Source organism: Hemicordylus capensis, chromosome 2 (assembly GCF_027244095.1).
Source record: "Hemicordylus capensis ecotype Gifberg chromosome 2, rHemCap1.1.pri, whole genome shotgun sequence".
Taxonomy (NCBI): domain Eukaryota; kingdom Metazoa; phylum Chordata; class Lepidosauria; order Squamata; family Cordylidae; genus Hemicordylus; species Hemicordylus capensis.
Window position 1 is genome coordinate 261,681,115 of NC_069658.1, and position 17,009 is coordinate 261,698,123.

Consider the following 17,009-nt stretch of genomic DNA (forward strand, 5'->3'; position numbering starts at 1 on the left):
AAGGCCTCTCCCTGCGTAGCCATCAGATGAGCTGGTGGCAACTGCAGCTGGACCTCCCTGGATTATCTCTCAATAGACAGCAGGGCTCATAACAAGGAAAGCATTCTCTTAGAACCTCTTGGAGGTTCTCTGAGAGCCAGCATGGTGTAGTGGTTAGAATGCTGGTCTAGGACCGGGGAGAACCCGAGTTCAAATCCCCATTCAGCCGTGAAACTAGCTGGGTGACTCTGGGCCAGTCACTTCTCTCTCAGCCTAGCCTACTTCACAGGGTTGTTGTGAGGAGAAACCTAAGTACCCTGTTTCCCCGAAAGTAAGACCTAGCAGTAATTTCTGATGTACCGCTAATTGCCCTAGTGCATTTTTTGGGGCTAAAATTAATATAAGACACTGTCTTATTTTCGGGGAAACACGGTATGTAGTACACTGCTCTGGGCTCCTTGGAGGAAGAGAGGGCTAAAAAATGCAAAATAATAATAATACATTTTGGTGTATGCATGTACAGACATCACTGGTGAATCAGAGCAGACCAATGTGGCTGAATCTTAATTATCTTAATAATCTGACCTGTCCGGTCAGATCTTCTCAGATGACCCTTCTGTTGGTCCCTGATTATCAAGAGGTTCGGGGCGCTAGGACCCATGAAAGGGCCTTTTCGGTTGCTGCCCCACTTCTCTGAAACTCCCTTCTCCTTCAGATTTGTTTCGCTCCTTCCTTATTGATTTTTAAATCTCTGTTGAAGACTTTTCTTTTTCGCCAGGCTTTCGCCCTGTATTTTACCTATTTTTTTTCTTTTTTGTTGGTTACTTTAGTTTTTAATTTATAATGTAATTTTAATGCTGTCTTGCTTTGCATGTTTTTGTACACTGCCCAGAGTCTTCAGAGTGGGCGGTATATTAAATGTTTTAAACAAACAAACAAACAAACAAATAAATAGAGCTGAAGCAACAATAAGATTATGATTGCACAGAAAATCAATATAGCAATAGCACTTACATTTATATACCGCTCTATAGCTGGAAGCTCTCTAAGCAGTTTACAATGATTTTAGCATACTGTATTGCCCCCCAACATTCTGGGTACTCATTTTACCGACCTCGGAAGGATGGAAGGCTGAGTCAACCTTGAGCCCCTGGTCAGGATCAAACTTGTAACCTTCTGGTTATAGGGCGGCAGTTTTACCACTGCACCACCAGGGGCTCTATGTTAATGTGGCTCTATATGTTAATGATGTCCTAATATCCCCATTCAAATGCTAGATAATCCCCACTATCTTCTAATCTCAGTGGCTAGGCAGGCATTGTCCACCAGCTGGATCAAAACTTACTCACCAAGTTCCTGTGAGAAGAGAACCAGCCCAAGACCAACCCTGATTGTCTTTTGAAAGGGACTTTTATACCCTTGTTTTTTTGGTGTTTTTTTTAACCCCAAACTCATAGGGTGTGGTTGGTAACTGTCCCCTGGCACCTCTAAGTTCCCTTTTCCTAAGAAGCTGAGGTTTCTGTTGTTCCCAGTAATTCCTCTTTTCTAGATGCTGGTGGTATCTGCTGCTTTGGCTTTCATTCCATCTTCTGTTCAAGATACTGAGGCGGGTCTCACGATCAGTGAGACTAGCTTTGACTGGGTTTGCGGGGAGAGCGGGCTAAGCCTGCTTTCCCCACAGACGAACAGGGCGGGGGCCCTGGGCGGTCGGATCAGCTGCCCACATGACTGCCGGCTCCGTGATGGAGCCGGTGGGGGCTGGCAGGATTGGGGGCTGCGCGGCCCCCAGAAGCTCCAGTATGCCCTACGCAAGCACGCAAGGCATACTGGAGAGAACCCCAGGGGGTCTACTCATGAGTAGCTGCAGCGCGGAGTCACGCAGCGGCTACTCACGATCCCCAAAACTGGGTTTGTGGAGCGCTCGCTCTGCAAACCCGGTTTAAGGGGCAGGCTACTTGAGCGGGTTACCCGCTCAGGAACCACCAGGCTTACAGCTGCGCCCGGTGGTTCCCATGGTGGGATGAAATTGGGCTAGCGAAGGCTAGCCCGATTTCGTCCCATCGTGTGAATAGCCTCACTTTCCCCCCTTCCCTAGCGACTGCTTATCGGCTACTGACCAGTACCCACTCGTCCTGGGGAATACTCCAACTTCCTGTCTCTTCCAATATGTTGTCACATTGTCTTGTTATCTGCACCTGTTCTTTTGTGGATTCTCCTAGCCAGTGGTCCCTCTAATTTTTTTCATCTCTGTGTGGAATTAGTTTTGTTCTGGGTGGCAGTATCAAAGCACTGTGTGCACATGTGCATGCAGAGTGGGGCCTTCCTAATTCAGCCTGAGCGGCAGGGGTGTAACTATAATAGGGCAAGGGGAGACAGTTGTCTGGGGGCTCACTGCCTTGGGGGGCCCCCGCCGGAGGCAAGTCACATGACTGACTTCCCCAGCCACACACCCACCCGGGCTTCCTTCAGTTGTATTTATCCTCCGAAATTGATGTGGGTGTTAAGACCTGGAGCTACCAGAGCAGCATGTCTTTCTCTAGTACCATTAAATGACTTGCATTGTCCACAATTTAAAAAACCTTTAAAAAATAATTTAGGATGATGTTCTATTGTGGCACATAGGTTATCTATCTATCTATCTATCTATCTATCTATCTATCTATCTATCTATCTATCTAAACCTATATAGATTAATCACATTTATATACTGCCCAAACTTTATATATAACACTATGCTTTTTGTTACCACTATTCAGCCTCATTTAAGATTTCTTTACTTCATGAGCTGAGCTTCAATGAGCGGGGGTGAGGGGGTGGCATTTTAAAATCTTGTCTCTGGGCCCACTCCAACCTTGCTACGCCCCTGCTGAGTGGGATCTAAAATTAACTGAGTAGACTTCAAAAAACTTGTGAGTGTGCGCATGTGCGCACTCCTTAGAGGGAAGAGTGCTCCTAGCTATCCTTGGCTTACTTCTTAATTCTTGCAGTCATCTTTCATTGACGACACATTTTCCTCTCTAGCTTGTCATTTTGGAACCCTTTTTCAAAGTCCTGCCACAAAACTGGTCTCTTTACTCAGTGTAATTTACTTATGGCCTCTAAAACATAACCGACCCATACCTCAAGTTCTTAAATTAAGTGATTAGCCCCTATACTAGATATTGTCTTATACTGGATAGCACACCACATGTCATACCAGTGTGTGTTTGTGTGAGTGAGAGACACTGAGGTGGGTCTCACGATCAATGAGACCCACCTGGGGAGGGTGAGCGGGGAGAGCGGGCTTAGCCAGCACACGAGCAGACAGTTTACTCTGGGTGGCTGAAGCGGCCGCCCACACAACCGCCGGCTCCGTTCAGTCCCTGGAAGCTCCAGCATGCCCTGCGCAAGCATGCAAGGCATGCTTGTGAGACCCCCGGAGCCTGGAGGTGGCTTTTCGCCTCCCCTCCGGGAGGGTATCCTCATGAGTAGCTGCACCGCGGAGCCGCACCGTGGCTACTCACGATTTTTTAAACCAGGTTTGCAGAGTGCACGCTCCGCAAACCTGGTTTAAGGGCAGGGGTAGTTAGGTGGGTTACCCGCCTAGGAACCACCGGGCTTGCAGCTGAGCCCGGTGGTTCACACGATGGGACAAGATTGGGCTAGCCTCCGCTAGCCCGATTTCGTCCCATCGTGTGAACAGCCTAACTAACTTACTTTCCCCGACAGCAGGAAGACACCGAACATTTCAGCCCACCCAATACTTGACAAGCTAGCTACCCGTATTTCATGCCAAGTGAACAAGGGAACAATAAAATGAGCATTGCCTTTTCCTGCTTCTGGTTAGGGATAGTTCGGTTGGAGGCTTTTGGAAACTTCTTTTGTTCCTCCATTCCTCAGTTCCATGTGCCTGCATCCTGGGCTTTTAGCAAGTCCCAGCTCCCTACTTCTGAACAGTCCTTTTGTGCAGGGCACAGGGGCGGATTTAAGGAGAGGCAAAGTCGGTATTTGCCTATGGTGGCAAAACTCTGGGGGTAAGGGGAAAGTTCCCTTTTTCTTTTAAAAACTGCTGCTGTGTGGTGGGATAGGGGCAGCGAGGGCTGCACAGCGGTGGCTGCAGGGGGGGGGGGCAAGGGGAAAGTTCCCCCTTTCCCTTTAAAATGCCACTGCATGGCAGGATGGAGCTGCAGTGGCTTCAGCGGGGAGGGTGGTGGTGGGGTATGGGGAAAGTCCCCCCTTTTACCTTTAAAGCAATGCCATGGCATGGTGAGGTGGCAAGGGAGAGCTCCTTCCTGCTGTCCACCTCCCTCCCAAATGACTGCACGCCTCCATCTCCAGTCCATTATGGGCCTTTCTTTGCACGTGTGGAGAAAGGTCCAAAACGTGCTGCAGCCGGGGGAGTGTAGTCATTTGGGAGGGAGGAGGCGATCTGGCTCTCCCTCGCTGCCACGCTGTGCAGTGGTGTTGCTTTAAAGATTAAAGGGGGAACTTTCCCCTTACCCCACAGCCACCCTCCCCACTGTAGCTGCTGCGCAGCGGCATTTTAAAGTAAGCGGTGAAGCAGTGCCGCCTTCACTGCCCCCATCCTGCCATGCAGTGGCGGTTTTTAGAAAAAAAGGGAGGGGGGACTTTCCCTCACCACCCCTACCCTCACTGTGGGGGTAGGGGTGGCAAATGAGGCAAAAGGCTTAATCTGCCCTGGAGAAGACTCTGATCTGGCTGCAACAATTCTCTCTGCTCCACAGTCCTGCAGAGTCAAAGCAGAAAAATTATTTTGCCCCAGCACTGGGCCAAGACACTCTTGGTTTCTGTGTCTTAGGCACCTGCTTTATGCCTGTGTGCTCTTCTGGTAAGGGAATTGGGTGGCTACTTTAACCTCCTCATGTCTGCTTACTGCTGAGGAGCCTGTACATGTGGCCGTTCCCTAGGCTAGGGTCTAGGGATGTACACAAAACTGGGTTTCCCCACTCAGTTTGAATCTGGACTGGATTCGAATTGGACCAGGAAGGCTCAGTTTTGGTCCCTACAGACTGACCACTGGTTTGGTTCAAGCTCGAACCAGGGTGCTTTCGAGATTGCTCACTACGGAAGCCGGTTTCGACATTGTGTTTTGACACTGTAGTCCCTGTGCTGTCAGCAAGGTGCCATTCACATTTCCGGTGCCTTCTTTCAGGTTTTATCTTTGCGTTACAGTACTACCATTTTGTAAAAAAAGAAAAGAAAAAGCTGTATTTACCCGTTGTTGGAGGTTCGTGCAAGCTAGAAAAGACAACTCCCCCTGCTGGTGGCTCTGTGCAACACCCGTTATTTATGGTTTCAAGACAAGCCTGCCAAGCTGAAGTAAACTACTGCTGAACAGCATGTAATCTGGAAAGCACCCAGTTTTGAACTGGCTCGAAGCCCTACCAGCAAAGGGGAATCTGGTGAGTGGTGAGATTGTGCAGGGGGCAAGTGAGTGCCAGTGGGCAAAAGGAACAAAAAGGTTTGTGAATGTGGGGAGGGGGCCCTTCCCTGCTAGAGGAAAACAAGGAGGCAGGCAAGAGTTGGTGGTGCAGTGGCTATGCTGCGTCTTTCTCCTTTTCTCAAGACTCAACCCCAGTCTCTGCAGCGCTTTCATGGCAGGGCACCTTCCCTTGGCCTGGCAGGCGTCAGCAGAGGGAGATGGAGAGGGAGAAGGAGAGGGAGAGAGAGAAGCCACCACCGCAGACTCTCTGGAAAGCGGGGTGCTGATGTCGGCCAGATTGATCCCTGCAGCACGGCCCATTGTCACACATGGCTTCCCTACCCGCTGAATGCTGGTTGTAGCAGTGCAGGGAGACAAGGGGCAGCAGCGCAGATCACGTGCTTGCTTGCAGTGACTGCACAGGCATGTTGTGTGGGGAAGCCAGAAGTTATTCAGCCAGCCACCGTGGAGGCTGGCAGGTGGGCCACTATGACCTGCACTTGGCACTCAGTGCCCCCTGCTGAACCTGCCACCAATGCATGACAGAGATTGAGCTGGTGGGCTGCTAGTGGGCTGTACACTTGGCCTTCCAAAGGAGGAGCAGCACAGGCCAGCATCGGCGTTGAGGCTGCCACTACCCAGTTCCCCGGGGGCTCTGGTGGGAACATTTTGGAGGTCCCCGCCCCATGGCAGATGGCCAGACCTCCACCCAGAAGTCCGGTCCAAAGAGCACCTCTGCATATACACTTGTGTTACAAACTGACTAACCAGGAAAGATCTTTGGGCTGTGATGAACAGCTCAACAAAGATGCCAACTTGGTGTTCAGCTGCAATAACAAAGACAAATTGCACGCTAGGGATTATTAGGAAAGGGACTGAAAATACTACAGCCAGGATTACAATGCCTTTATATGTAGAGTGTGGCTGCATTTGGAATACTGAATGCAGTTTTGATCACTCTGTCTCTAATAGGATAGTGTAGAGCTGGCAAAGGTGCAAAAAAGAGGCAACCACAATTATTAGGGTATTGAAGATTCTTCTCTCGGGAAACAAAGCAAAGTGGATGGAGAAGTTTCCCTCTCTCTTTCATAAGGCTAGAACTACTAATCTTCTACAGGAGAGGAAGGAGTGTCCATCATGCTGCATGCAGCTCATGAGTTCAGATTCTCACCCTGCTTTTGATATTGCTGGTTCCCCCCCACAAACCAAGAGGGTGCTCTTGAATCCTCTGCAGTGCTGCAAAGGCTAGTGGGTCACATGGAATGGGGTGGCCTGCCTACTTTTAACCAGCCACTGTAGCTGTTCTTTTTTGGCCAGTTTGCAAAACACTATCCCTGGGAAACAAAAATAAAAAAACCCCCATTTGATTATGTTTGTTCTCCATCCTTCCATCCCCTTATGATGTTCCTGAATGCCATGGCCGCATGGACAGAAAAAGAAAGGACTTTTCTCTTCACAGTGCAACCTTCTTCTTGGCTTGCCCCAAAGATATAACCCTCTCACAAATGGCTGCTGGCTCACTGTAGAGTAGCTTCAAGCATGATATGTTTGGAATCCTTGGAGCTTCCATTCTTGCTGAGAATTCTCATATAGGGAGAGGTGTCTCATATAGGGAGAAAGTGTGCCGTCAAGTCGGTGTCGACTCCCGGCAACCACAGAGCGCTGTGGTTGTCTTTGGTAGAGATTTGTGTTTTGGGTGGTATGCAAATGGGTCAAATAATAAATAAATAAATAATAATAATAAAAAAATAGAGCAGGGGTTTACCATTGCCATCTACTGCACAGTAAGAGATGAGGCCTTTCAGCATCTTCCTATATCGCTGCTACCCGATATAGAAGTTTCCCATAGTCTGGGAAGCATATCAGTGGGGATTCAAGTAGAGAAAACAGATTTAGCTACCACTTCCTCTTTCACAGCAGGACCAGAAAGCTCTTTACCTGGCAGCCGTGATTCCAGGTATATCTACTGTCTGTAACGCTCAACCTAGTTGGAAGGGGTGCAGTTCTCTTTCATCTTCTGCACCTCAATTACTCCCCAGCTACCCCAAAACTCTCAGCTTCTTCCAGTCCATTGTCTCAGCAGTAGTGCCAGAGGCATAACTAGGGAAAACGGTGCCCGGGGCAAGCACTGAAATGGCGCCCCCCCGCCCCCCAACATACTACATTATACTTAGGTTTTTCCTCACAAGCGCCCGCTGCCGCCGCCAAGCCAGGCCACTGACTGGCCGCCAGGTGCCAGCAAAGCAATGGGGGGGTGCGGGCTGCGCGGAAGGGACCGCTCATGGGGGAGGGGGCGCCGACGCGCTCCCTTGACTGCTGCAGCGCTGCTGCACTGAGCAGGAAACATTTGTATTAACAAAATTTAAAAAAAAAAATTAAAAAAAATTGTCATGCCGGCGCCCCCCATGTGACCAGAAAAGATGGCGCCCGGGGCACGTGCCCCCCCTGCCCCCCCTATAGTTACGCCTCTGAGTAGTGCAGAGGAGGAGGAGCGATGCAGGCTGCAATCTGCCCAGACAAACTGCGAAGAATAAGATATGAAGGAACCCAACAAGTTGCTGCTGCTGCTGACATAGGTCCTAGTGCCATAACTGTTTTCCCATACTCATTCTTGCTTGAGATTTGCTGGATACCCCAGGAACTGCTGTGTACGGACCCTCCCTGGATTCTCGCACATCGGTATACAAGTGTGCAAGTGCTTTTTTACCTGGTACAAAGGCCTTTTAGTCTTGCACGCGTTTGAGAATTCTTGCACAACTGGCAACATTGAACCAGGGCTGCCCTGTAGATCTGTGGCCATGCCTTCCTTTGTTGCTCAACTTCCCACTTGAGCCATATCTCCCAAGAAAGGTCTGTCTCAACTGTCACTCTGTACCAACAACAGAGTGATGGGGCATTATGTAATACTTCTCCATTAAGTATATAGAACCTGCTGAGTCATTTGCTCTTGGGATAAAGAAATGGTTTCTTGCTCCTTCCCCAGGGTGCTTTTCAGTTTACACGCTACAGCTGTGTCACTACTGTCCATTAAGTGTGCTTCTGTACTGCCTGTGTGTTCTGACATCACAGTCCCTGCGCTGTCAGCAAGCTGCTGTCCACATTTCCGATGCCTTCTTTCAGCTATTTAGATTTTCAAAATGATCCTGCCAAGCTGAAGCATTTTACTGCTGAACAGTGTGTAATCTGGAAAGCACCCAGGTAACAGGCAAGTGAGCTGACACTCTGAGAGCTGCGACACCTCCAAGGAAAAAGAGATTGGTGAGTCTGTGCTGTCTTGAAGGGTCTCTTGCCTCAGATGATGGGAAAGGTCAGAAGATGCAGGGCTGGGAGGTTCTCAAAGTGGAGTCCCCCACTGTTAGTGGACTACAGCTCCCATCATCCCCAGCCACAACGGCCTTTGGCGCTGTAGTAGTCCAACCACAATGGGGGACCCAACTTTGAGAACTCTTGCGCTAAGCCCACTCCCTCTGATAGGTTAATCCTGACACTAAAGAGGCCTTTATTCATTTAGGACCCTGGCAGGCAAGTAGCTTCTTCACAAGAAGGCTACTGTAGCTCCCAGCTCCACTAACCACTACTCACCATTTTCTTCCCCTCCCTTCTACAGTACATGACACCTGCTGTCTGTTGTGGGTGGGGCTGCGGGGGAGGGAAGAGTAGCAGTTTTTGCAAAAACAGTTGGATTATTCCTAGCTGGAATGTAAAGGTGCTTGGTGTATACTTGCTTGGTGTCACAAAGGCGCTCTCTCTCTCTCTCTCACACACACACACACACACACACACACACACACACACACCCTTCTGTCCAGCCAAACAGACATTAACTCAACTAAGGCCCCCCCACTTTTAATAAAGTTTCTTACATTCATGAATTATGATTCCGAGTGGTTTATTCAGAACCCAACTCTGCTAAGTTGTGATGCCCAGACACTCAGACACTGCTGTGTTCTGATCAGTGAATTCTGAAGAAACCAAAGGAAGCGAATTACCTGAATATACAGTTGGCAGCCTGCATGGATTTTAAGACCAGCAAGGCCAAGTTGAATAACTATCAGCTGCTGTGGATGTTTAAGATTGATGTTGCTCCTTTCCAAAGATGACTTACGGGGCGTGGTCAGCACAGACAGGCCAGCGCAGAATCCAGAGGCATGGGACAAAATAGACAGTCAGAGATGTAATTAGTCTACTTGTGGAAGATGATCAACAGATCCACATCAGGAAACAAGGCACAGCCAAAAGTATGTGGAACACGCTCCAGAGATTTCATGAACCCACAAATTTAAACTGTAGCCAGTGACGTAGTCGCAAATTCAGAAGTGCATGTGCTCTCCATGAAAGTCCCACACACATCCTGACAGTCACAGCCCATGACCATGCCCTTCCCAGTGGCCACACCCCTACTTAGAAAGATGCAGTAATTTGAGGCAGGGATACTGTTACAAGAAGTCAAGGATCATACAGACTCTGGGGAATGCATTAGAATAAATGACAAGAAATGCCCACTGAAATGCACTGGTTCCTTCTAAATAGACACAAGAATACATGGAATTCAGTACATTCCATGGCCATTTGGAAGGAACCAGTGCATTTCAGCAAGCATTCCTTGCCATTCGTTTTAGGATGCCCTGTCAGTAGTCCACCATAGGATTGGCATGCTGATGGGTCCCAGGTTCAATCCCTGGCAGCATCTCCAGGAAGGGCTGGGAAAGACTCCTGTCAGAAATGATGAAGAGCTGCTGCCAGTCAGTGTACTGTAGACAATACTGAGTTAGATGGACCAATGGTCTGACTCAGTATACGGCAGCTTCCTAAGACAGGAAGTCTTACCGAGATAGTCTGTTTGGGGGCTCCTAGGAGCACCCCTATACCTGGTTTGGAGTGTCAGGCTTGTAGTTTCCACCTTTGCCTTTCAGAATTCACGGGATCATGGGCTCACCATTCGGTTTGCATGAGCTAACTCACGGGGTATGTCACTTGGCATGTAGCCTGTGAAAAGTTGGCTCTGTGTCAAGTTTAACCTGAGACTGCTGGAGGGCTATCCCTGTGCTCGCCTCGGTTGGCTTCCTGACCTGAAGGGCAGAGTAGACAAGTAAACCACACTGTAGAGGAAAGCTGCCTAGCTGCGTTTGGGCATCCTCTCCTATACGAAGGTCCTAAAGGTCCCAAAGGTCCTGTGTTTGATCTGCACCGTCATGCCACAATCAAAATAAATCCCAAAGGACTTACGAAAAAGAGCGGTTGATGCTCATCTGTCTGGACAGGGTTACAAGACAGGCCATTTTTAAGTATTTGAGGTTTCATCCATCCACTGTCAGACAGACAGTGTACAAATGGAAAGAGCTGAAGACTACAATGACTCTACCCAGGAGCAGACATCCTGCCAAGATCACTCCCAAGAACAACCCGGAAAATCAACCAAAGTCACAAGGAACCCCCAGACTAAGATCTAAAGGTCTGCAGGCTTCTCTCACTGTTGCTGAGATGAGGGTTCATGCATCATCTATCAGGAAAGAAAAACCTGAATGGGAATGGTAGCTAGGGAGAAACCACTGCTTTCTAAAAAGAACATTGCTGTTGGGCTCAGGTTTGCCAAGGAGCATCTGGATAACCCACAAGGCTTCTGGAATGATGTTCTCTGGACAGATGAATCAAAAATTGAAATTTCCAGACATAATCACAAATGTTTTGTTTGGCGAAAACTGAACACTGCCTTCCAATGTAAGAACCCCATCCTGATTGTCAAGCATGGTGGTGGAAGCATGATGGTTTGGGGCAGCTTTGCTATATCAGGACCTGGGCAACTTAACAACGCCATCATTGATGGAACCATACATTCAACTGCTTATCAGAAAATCCTAGAGGACAATCTCAGGCCATCTGTCCAGAGAGCTGAAACTGAGCCAAAAGTGGGTCATGCAGCAAGACCATCACTCTGTGCATTTAAATCTACCACAAAATGGCCGAAGAAGACGAGACTTCGTGTTTTGGAGTGGCCAAATCAAAGTCCTGACCTAACCCCAATCGAAATGTTGTGGCAAGATCTGAAGTGAGCTGTTCATGCAGGGAAGCCCTCAAATGTCACAGAGGTGAAACAGTTTTGTATGGAAGAATGAACCAAGATTCCTCCAAGCCAGTGGTTCTTAATGTGGGGTGTGGCAGATGTTGCTGAACTACAACTCCCAGCAGCCCCAGCCACAATGGAAATGAAATGCGCCAACCTTTGGTTGTCTGGGTTTTGTGCAAGGACACAATCATGGGCGTAGCTTCTATTGGACAAGGGGGGACAATTGCACCCTGGCCTACATGGTTTGAGAGGCCCCCAAGGGTGCCCAGGCAGTCCCCCCTTGGCCACGGGTTGTCTCTGCTGCTCCCTGTGCTCACCACTACTCCCCACCTTCACTGCCGGGGGCGCTGGGGGCAGGCAGTCTCTCCCCCCACTCAACTACTGGCCAGTGCATGGGGCCTCTCTTCCTCCAAACAGTATGCTTGCGCTGTTTGAGTATGGTGGCCTTGGCGTGCCATGATGTCATGCTGTTTGGAAGAAGAGAAGCCCGCGCGCTGGCCAGTAGTGGAGTTGGGGGAAGCCAGATAGAAGCCTTGCCACTGCCGCTGCTCTCCTGGAGGTGAAGATGTGAAGAAGTGGCGGGATGGTGGGCCAGTGGTGGTGAGGCCCCCTACGTCAGAGGTAATTAATGGGTGGGGGCCCTCGCAGATGAAGGGTGTGTGGTTTTATTATCATATAAACATCACCATATACATGGGATGTATCCCATGTATTAGACTATACTAAGAAAATCAAGAATATTACATACATTCTTTTTCCTCCAAAAGAGCTTAATTATGGGACAAGTCAACCAATGTAGAGAAAAGTCAGCTTTTGGCTGCATACATTGCCAACATGTGTCTTCAGCACTGCCAGTAGTTCTTGCCCAGCCTCTATGGAGCCAGAGATCACAAATATTTTATAGAAGAATTCTGCTTTCCTTAGCACATTCCAGTCTCAATGGTAAGGAAAGCAAGTGGTGTGGTTACATGTGTGCATATGAAGTTGGGATGGGGAATGCTGTGCTTTTGTGATAAGGAGGCCACAATAAAATCCTTCAAGAATTCCATGTCCTTATAACTCCCACCTTAAGCTGGTATACAAGGAACTCTATTTTCACCTGGGAGTTATTCATACATGCCTTCATGCTGTGGGGTATCTGAAGAGCGAATCTGCTTCACAGCAGATTTGCAAAATGCTTAATTTGGAGGATTAAATGGACAATTCACATAGGGCCGGCTCCTCTCTGCAATCCCTGGCAGATCTTTTTCCTGTGCATTCCCACCAGTTTGGTCTGAGCTTTTCCTCCACCCAATCACAAATCTCAGAGGAGGAGGAGGTGAGAGAGCTTTTGTTTTGTTTTGTTAGTTTGACAGCATTATGGAAATACAGCATGATGTGTTGCCAAGGAGGCAGACCAAACAACAGAACGCTTTATTTGTTTGTTTGTTTATTTGTTTGTTGATTGATTGATTGATTGAATCTATATACCACCCAATATTGTAGTTGTCACATAATGAGTTTATTGCAGCGGCAGAACTTTCTCTGAGATTTTCTGGGTCCAGGTCCAGGGGCTTAACAAGGCTGGAGTGGGCCCAGAGAAAATTTTTTTAAATGGGACACACACACACACACACACACACACACACACACACACTTCATAATACATAGTCATGTGACTTGCCTCTGAGGGGCCCCTCGAGGTGTGGGGGCCCCCAGGCAGCTGCCTCCCCTTGCCTAAAAGTAGTTACGCCCCTGTCCAGGTCCAAGTCTGCCTTTCGGGTCTGTGAGGGAGGGGGCTTGCAAATTTATAGATCATCTGCTCTGCTTGAATAAGGTTCCAGGTTCAAGCTTAGATATTTTCACTTGAGGATTCTCAGGTAGCAGAGCTAAGAAAGAACGAAAGAGCCTGGAGAACTGATGTCAGTCAGAACAGACATATACTGAGCTAGAGGGCAGGGCACAGCAAGGCTGGAGTGGGCCCTGGGACAAAGCATGGATGCGGCCCTGCCTCCTTCCTTCTTCTTCAGAGAGGTGTGAGGGGGAGAGCAAGGAGCAAGCTGGCACCCAACTGGCACGCCCTGTGGTCCCCCAGGGACCAGGGACATTCATCCACCCTTGTTCAGTCATAGTTCTACCCTGCCTCCACTGAGCTTAGATGGTTTGCTTGTGATACATATTCATATCCTTGAACCACATAGTGGTGCGTGATTTTAGGACCTTAGTCACGTCATGACTGGATTACTGTAATGTGCTCTATGTGGGGCCACCCTTGAAGAATATTCAGAAATTGCAGCTAGTGCAAAATGTGGCAGCTAGTATTTTATGGGTCATGCACCCATTTTGAAAGAGCTACATTGGCTGCCAATTTGTTTCCAGGTCTAATTCAAGGTGCTGGTCTTGACCTTTAAAGCCCTTCATGATTTGGGCCCTGGATACCTGAGGGACCACCTGCTCTCAAGGGTTTCTGCCTGCTTGACGAGATAATCGGATGGGGCTCTGCTTTGTGAGCCGACAATGAGGGAGGCTTGGCTGTCATGCACATGGGACAGGCCCTTCTCAGTTATTGCCCCCAGGCTTTGGGATTCCCTCCTGGTGGGTATACGCTCCTCAGTCTCCATCACAGTTTTTAGAAAGCTAGTGAAACCTTGGCTTTTTACCTAGGCTTTTATATGAGTGCTGGGTTTTTTTGTTGCTGCACTGTATTTTATTGTTATTTATTATTTATTTATTAATTCAATTTCTATACCACCCTTCCAAAAGTAGCTCAGGGTGGTTTACACAGAGAAACAACAAATAAATAAGATGGATCCCTGTCCCCAAAGGGCTCACAATCTAAAAAGAAACACAAGACAGACACCAGCAACAGTCACTGGAGGTATTGTGCTGCAGGTGGATAGGGCCAGTTACTCTCCCCCTGCTAAATAAAGAGAATCACCACGGTAAAAAGGTGCCTCTTTGCCCAGTTAGCATTTTATGGTCCTGTTGTGTATGTTTTTTAAACTTTTAAGTAGATTTGTATTTTTATATTCCAATTTACTATTTTTATTGTGTAATTGGTTTGAACGTTTTGTAAACCGCCTTGAGATTGTTTTAATAAAAGGTGGTATAAAAATTTAATGATAAATAAATTCTTTTTTTTAAAAAAAATCATACTACCACACAAATAAGACATGCTCATCTTTTATGGACAGAACTTCAGTCAACTCAGTTTTCATGACACAGTTCTCACCTGGGTGGGGGAGGGGTAGGCAGTGGCAGCTATCACTTCTATAGAGCTGTAAAGCTTTATGTGCAGGCTGTGTATACTCTGTGTGCCATCAAAGGAGACAAGATTCCAAGTGAAGATAAGCCCAGTTTATTAAACCCTTCTCACCCTCCACCTGCCTCAGGCCCACAGCTACTTTCATCAACATCCCTCACACATACTTTCAAGCATATCCTTGAGATTTTATGAGAATCATGAACCACGAAACTTGTTGAGAATGGAAGGATGCTCAGTTCTGTGGTCAACATCAAATTTGGTACTGGTGTGTGGGAGTCACAGAAAGGGGTGCGCCCGAACTGCGGTTCGAGCACCGTTTCGAGCACCGTTTGAGAGTGGCAAACAGGGCCTTTAAGAAAGAGGAGAACAGGTCTTTTACCTGCTCTCTGCCACCCCATGCATCTTCCTGCTGGGGTGGCGCATGACCCAAGTACCCCTGCATGGCACCAGCATGCACATGGCATCCACACATGCATGAGCAACATTTGCGGGGTAAGCAACACCATACTGACCACACAAATGGTGCCCCGTGCATACATGAATACTATTTGCATACTGGGGCTGCACAGGGGTACTTGGGCTGTGCGCTGCCCCTGCAGGAAGCTGCATGGGGCGGTGGAGAGCAAGTAAGGACCTGCTCTACTCTTCCTTAAAGCTCCTGCACACTACTACCAAATGGTGCTCGAACCGGTGCTCGAACCGTGGTTTGGGCACACCCCTAGTCACAGACCCCGTAAATGAGCAAAGAGGCAACTTTTAAACTGGTGATTCTCATCAGTTTAGCAGAGGGAGAGAACAACTGGTCCTATCCAGCCCCAGCACAACTTCCCCGATCCCTCCAGTGGTTCTTGCTGATGTCTACCTTATATTTCATTTTAGATTGTGTGTCCTTTTGGGACAGGGAAACCACATCTTATGTATTATTTATGTTATTATGTAAACTGTTTGGAGAACTTTGTTGAAAAGCCATATATAACTCTTCGTAGTAGAATATCTACAGTCCTGGCTGTGTGTTGCAGACAGAGAAGACAGCAGCAGGTACTGTTCTCAGCATAATCACATTTGTAACCTGATCACTGACAAGAGTGTTTTGAAACCACTGTTGCCGATAAGCAGATGGTAGCAGCTCTGAACATGACCTTGTGGACTGCCAGCTCTGTGTTGGCCCTGGGAGTGTAAAAAACGAATTCACACCATCATAAAATCTAGTAGCCTCCATTGACAGAACATTGAGTTCAAGAGCCCCTGGTGGCACAGTGGTAAAACTGCTGCCCTGTAACCAGAAGATTACAAGTTCAATCCTGACCAGGGGCTCAAGGTTGACTCAGCCTTCCATGCTTCTGAGGTCAGTAAAATGAGTACCCAGAATGTTGGGGGCAATATGCTAAATCATTGTAAACCGCTTAGAGAGCTTCGGCTATAGAGCGGTATATAAATGTAAGTGCTATTGCTATTGCTATTGTGAAGACTATTGGGTAACTGGGAGTGTGAAGTAGAAAAGGACAAAGCAGAGCCCACGTTTCTATTGACTGCTTCTGAGAAGACTGGGGAAGGGGGTGAGGAGGAGCACATCAAATATGATGGAGTCCCTCACACTCTTGCTGCAACTAGGCTTACCAGCTTTGTTACTGGTCCCTGCTTCCTGGGCTCTAATTGCAGCTTGGTGTGCAGATATTAGTAGGTGATGGTATTAGCAGGGGGAAACCCCACCTGCACATAAAGCTGTGGTTAAAGGCACAAAGCAGGCCTTGCCAAGCTTTTTCTGCAGGGGCACAGCAATGCTGGGTGGGGGCCTGGGGACAATATCAAAGACAGCTACCCTGCCTTCACACACACAAACACACACACACACACACCCCTCCCATGTTTGCTGGATAGTGGCAGTGGTGAGTAGTGTCAACCTGTTGGGATGCAAGTGCTTCTGGCCACCTCGGTGGCTGCGCTCAGCCCCAATGCAGTACCAGCCAGAAAGTTGAGCCAACGCAGTCTGATGACATCACCAAATTGCCATGGCCATGCCAGCTTGGTGAGGCAGAGCTGCCTTGATCCCAGCAGAACAGGTGGCCCCTTTAAGGCAGATCCGTTCTTGCGGACACTGGGGCACCTCGGCCTCAATAAGCTGGCGAGAGACTGGAGAGTGCAACCTGAAAGCAGCCAGCACAAGTTGGAGCTACGCTCCCAGAGCAGGGGTGCAAGAGCTCCCACCGCCACCCGGAGTGGTGAGGGAGGTGGCAGGTGACTCTCAGACACTTGTGGCCTTGAATGTTTCTCCTTTGTCTCAGTGGCAGCTATGCCCTTGT

General features: G+C 48.5%; 1 protein-coding gene across 2 annotated transcripts in view; it reads right to left on the reverse strand.

The window, feature by feature from the left end:
• LOC128343529 (cholinesterase-like) overlaps positions 1-17,009 on the reverse strand; it is a 94,142-nt gene that overhangs the window by 11,565 nt on the left and 65,568 nt on the right. Inside the window, exon 1 of one of the 2 annotated variants that reach the window (XM_053292737.1) lies at positions 1,329-1,349. The exons of the other annotated variant lie outside the window; for it this stretch is intronic. The gene's annotated coding sequence lies outside the window, so the exon portion shown is untranslated. Of the gene's footprint in view, positions 1-1,328; positions 1,350-17,009 lie in introns of those variants that run through there. 2 annotated transcript variants of the gene reach the window in all.